This window comes from Schistocerca americana, unplaced genomic scaffold, assembly GCF_021461395.2.
Source record: "Schistocerca americana isolate TAMUIC-IGC-003095 unplaced genomic scaffold, iqSchAmer2.1 HiC_scaffold_383, whole genome shotgun sequence".
NCBI classification, from domain to species: Eukaryota; Metazoa; Arthropoda; class Insecta; order Orthoptera; family Acrididae; genus Schistocerca; species Schistocerca americana.
The window spans coordinates 50001-55000 of NW_025726108.1; the positions used below are offsets into that span (position 1 = coordinate 50001).

At 51.5% G+C, this 5000-nt stretch overlaps 1 non-coding gene across 1 annotated transcript in view; it reads right to left on the reverse strand.

Annotated features, from left to right (window-relative positions):
* LOC124581958 overlaps positions 1-453 on the reverse strand; it is a 1910-nt gene extending 1457 nt beyond the window's left edge. Inside the window, exon 1 of the ribosomal RNA XR_006973595.1 lies at positions 1-453. This exon is cut by the window's left edge and continues 1457 nt beyond it. This is a non-coding gene — a ribosomal RNA (small subunit ribosomal RNA).
* Positions 454-5000: the final 4547 nt, after the last annotated feature.

Here is a 5000-nt window from a genome sequence, read left to right on the forward strand (position 1 = left end):
TGCGCGCCTGCTGCCTTCCTTGGATGTGGTAGCCGTTTCTCAGGCTCCCTCTCCGGAATCGAACCCTGATTCCCCGTTACCCGTTACAACCATGGTAGGCGCAGAACCTACCATCGACAGTTGATAAGGCAGACATTTGAAAGATGCGTCGCCGGTACGAGGACCGTGCGATCAGCCCAAAGTTATTCAGAGTCACCAAGGCAAACGGACCGGACGAGCCGACCGATTGGTTTTGATCTAATAAAAGCGTCCCTTCCATCTCTGGTCGGGACTCTGTTTGCATGTATTAGCTCTAGAATTACCACAGTTATCCAAGTAACGTGGGTACGATCTAAGGAACCATAACTGATTTAATGAGCCATTCGCGGTTTCACCTTAATGCGGCTTGTACTGAGACATGCATGGCTTAATCTTTGAGACAAGCATATGACTACTGGCAGGATCAACCAGGGAGCTGCGTCAACTAGAGCTGAGCAGCCGGCCGCCCGGGAGTGTGTCCCGGGGGCCCGCGCGAACACGCAAGCGTCCGCTCAATTATTCTGCAAACAGGAGGAGGCTGAGCTCCCCTGCACAATACACCTCGAAACCCTCTCAGGTCCCGGCGGCGCGCAGCGCCGTCCTAAGTACTTGGTCGGGTTCGAGAGAGGCGCAATCGCCCGGAGTTTGGCGAGTAGACGCTTTAGGTGCGACCACCCGTGCTCCCAACTGAGCTTGCCGCTGCCGACAGAGGCCCGGGAGCGTGCTGTCGTGGCATTGCCGGCGGGAGACAACACGCGCCACCTACGGTGGCCGGCAGCTCCAACGCCAGCGCCACAGAAGGACAAAAGCCCCACTTGGGTGCCGAAGCGAACTCTCCCAGCACAGCGCACGCGCCAACACGTCCGCACAGCTGCGATACAAACCACCTGCGAGAACCGCAGAGGCGACCGAGCAGCAGACGGCGTCGCGGCGCCGAGCGCCGGGCGGCGGCGCATCCTCAGCGCACACGGTCCTCAATCGGACCAGCACACTGCAGATGTCCACCGCGCTTCGCACCGGGCCCGCGAGGACCTACTTTGGCCGCACGGCGCCGCGTGCAGGGTGCGCCGGCGCGCAGCTGCGCCGCCTGCCGCCTCCGTCGGCCGGCGCGCCTGCCACTGGCCGCCCCCACCAGCCGGCTGTAGCGCGTGCGCCCACGCACCGCGCGGCCAGCACGCCGGGAGGCCCCCCCTCACCGGCCGGGGACGGTCCCACCCAGCCACCGCCGCGTATCGCTTCACACCCACATGCCATTCACGTTCGTGGGCATGGTGGGTATCGCTGAAACAACCGGTTGGTAGCTCAACCGATCGTCGCCATCACTGATTCACCTCTAGCGAGAACAACCGCACCACAACCGTTTACCAGTTGTTCATTTGCGTAACGTCACCAGCAAACGTAGACGTCCATCGCCATTTGCAAATTCAACGATTGTTGCATGCCTGTGTCAGGTGTCACGACACACTATGTCTGCCCACATACACGCAACAACATGTGCACGCTTCGCGAAGACGTGGAAGGTGGCCCCCGTACGTATGCGATGTCCATTGCGCGAACGACTGTCAACCGGCCTCTGTCGCATGTCGCAGATGTGGAACGCAGTGCACCATGCTATCACGGTGTGTGAGAAGAGACGACTACGTCTGACAACACGCGCCACTACATCAACAGACGGCTCATGCTGATCGCCATCCACGGCATACCATACTGCAATCCAGCTCTTATAGGGAGACGACACGTAGCTGAGTGCACAATATTTGGACCGTATGGTTCGCCGTTGTTGGCGCAGTCGTGGTACGGTCACACATGTACCACGATGTATCATTCAGTACATGAGGACCAATGTGCAGTACAGTGTGTGATTTGGACGTACAACATCAGCGGACAGTTGACACACGCCGTACCACAACGTAGGCTGTGCTTCGCCATGCAAATGCCAATGAACAACTGCGAAGGGCATTGAGCATGTACGTCCTGCTGCCATCCGCATTACAGTGTATAGCTGCAAGGTGTTTAACATGAAGCGATACTCTGGGGACCAGGCAGTGCGAGTAGCAAACTATATTGCGGGGGTTGCAGTTAGGCAACACCACACTAATTTAACGCGTCGTATGACAATTACAGAGCAGGTTAAGGCCCAACGTGTGTTGGGTTAAGGCCCAACGTGTGTTGGGTTAAGGCCCAACGTGTGTTGGGTTAAGGCCCAACGTGTGTTGGGTTAAGGCCCAACGTGTGTTGGGTTAAGGCCCAACGTGTGTTGGGTTAAGGCCCAACGTGTGTTGGGTTAAGGCCCAACGTGTGTTGGGTTAAGGCCCAACGTGTGTTGGGTTAAGGCCCAACGTGTGTTGGGTTAAGGCCCAACGTGTGTTGGGTTAAGGCCCAACGTGTGTTGGGTTAAGGCCCAACGTGTGTTGGGTTAAGGCCCAACGTGTGTTGGGTTAAGGCCCAACGTGTGTTGGGTTAAGGCCCAACGTGTGTTGGGTTAAGGCCCAACGTGTGTTGGGTTAAGGCCCAACGTGTGTTGGGTTAAGGCGCAACGTGTGTTGGGTTAAGGCGCAACGTGGGTTACGTTAAGGCGCAACGTGGGTTACGTTAAGGCGCAACGTGGGTTACGTTAAGGCGCAACGTGGGTTACGTTAAGGCGCAACGTGGGTTACGTTAAGGCGCAACGTGGGTTACGTTAAGGCGCAACGTGGGTTACGTTAAGGCGCAACGTGGGTTACGTTAAGGCCCAATATAGGTTAGGTTAAGGCCCAATATAGGTTAGGTTAAGGCCCAATATAGGTTAGGTTAAGGCCCAATATAGGTTAGGTTAAGGCCCAATATAGGTTAGGTTAAGGTACAATATAGGTTAGGTTAAGGTACAATATAGGTTAGGTTAAGGTACAATATAGGTTAGGTTAAGGTACAATATGGGTTAGGTTAAGGTACAATATGGGTTAGGTTAAGGCGCAATATGGGTTAGGTTAAGGCGCAATATGGGTTAGGTTAAGGCGCAATATGGGTTAGGTTAAGGCGCAATATGGGTTAGGTTAAGGCGCAATATGGGTTAGGTTAAGGCGCAATATGGGTTAGGTTAAGGCGCAATATGGGTTAGGTTAAGGCGCAATATGGGTTAGGTTAAGGCGCAATATGGGTTAGGTTAAGGTACAATATAGGTTAGGTTAAGGTACAATATAGGTTAGGTTAAGGTACAATATAGGTTAGGTTAAGGTACAATATGGGTTAGGTTAAGGTACAATATAGGTTAGGTTAAGGCACAATATGGGTTAGGTTAAGGCGCAATATGGGTTAGGGTAAGGCGCAATATGGGTTAGGTTAAGGCGCAATATGGGTTAGGTTAAGGCGCAACGTGGGTTACGTTAAGGCGCAACGTGGGTTACGTTAAGGCGCAACGTGGGTTACGTTAAGGCGCAACGTGGGTTACGTTAAGGCGCAACGTGGGTTACGTTAAGGCGCAACGTGGGTTACGTTAAGGCCCAATATAGGTTAGGTTAAGGCCCAATATAGGTTAGGTTAAGGCCCAATATAGGTTAGGTTAAGGCCCAATATAGGTTAGGTTAAGGCCCAATATAGGTTAGGTTAAGGTACAATATAGGTTAGGTTAAGGTACAATATAGGTTAGGTTAAGGTACAATATGGGTTAGGTTAAGGCGCAATATGGGTTAGGTTAAGGCGCAATATGGGTTAGGTTAAGGCGCAATATGGGTTAGGTTAAGGCGCAACGTGGGTTACGTTAAGGCGCAACGTGGGTTACGTTAAGGCGCAACGTGGGTTACGTTAAGGCGCAACGTGGGTTACGTTAAGGCGCAACGTGGGTTACGTTAAGGCCCAATATAGGTTAGGTTAAGGCCCAATATAGGTTAGGTTAAGGCCCAATATAGGTTAGGTTAAGGCCCAATATAGGTTAGGTTAAGGTACAATATGGGTTAGGTTAAGGTACAATATGGGTTAGGTTAAGGTACAATATAGGTTAGGTTAAGGCGCAACGTGGGTTACGTTAAGGCCCAATATAGGTTAGGTTAAGGCCCAATATAGGTTAGGTTAAGGCCCAATATAGGTTAGGTTAAGGCCCAATATAGGTTAGGTTAAGGCCCAATATAGGTTAGGTTAAGGTACAATATAGGTTAGGTTAAGGTACAATATAGGTTAGGTTAAGGTACAATATGGGTTAGGTTAAGGTACAATATGGGTTAGGTTAAGGTACAATATAGGTTAGGTTAAGGCACAATATGGGTTAGGTTAAGGCGCAATATGGGTTAGGTTAAGGCGCAATATGGGTTAGGTTAAGGCGCAATATGGGTTAGGTTAAGGCGCAATATGGGTTAGGTTAAGGCACAATACGGGTTAGGTTAAGGCACAATACGGGTTAGGTTAAGGCACAATACGGGTTAGGTTAAGGCACACATTGTTGTAAGGAAAGGTGTTTTCGGGGGGGGGGGGGCTGGTTTGTTGATTGTGATTATCGTAAGTAAATGACTGCGGCATCATCTGATTTGCCACGTCAGGGTGCACCTTTGGCTCATAACAGGCGGCGCTCTGATTCCATGCTTGTGGCAGACCTGTGTCTTTCATTCGTGCCATTGTTTGTGTGGTGTGACAGGAGGCAGTATTGTGATGTTGGGTGCACCCCTGTGTAGGACATGTGTGGGTGTTGGTGGCTTAGCTGAGCAATGGTGGTTGTCGGAAGGGTGGGATATTCTGTTTTCCGAGTGGACCTCCCGGTCTGGTTATGATAGTGTGGATTGTCTAATGTGGCAGAGAGGATGCACTGGGTGTTGTTCCATGCTGGTGCTTAGATATTGTCTGTGTGCCTGTTACAGGCAGAGAGTAGTGCGTGATAAGAGTGTCTGGCTGACGTGTGATTGTGAGCAGAGTCTTTCAGCATGTATACGGACAGTTGTATACATTATCTGTATTCTGATGGCTCTATCTATTACTAATCAGCGCCGTGTATACGTTTAATCCGGTTCCAGTCGAAA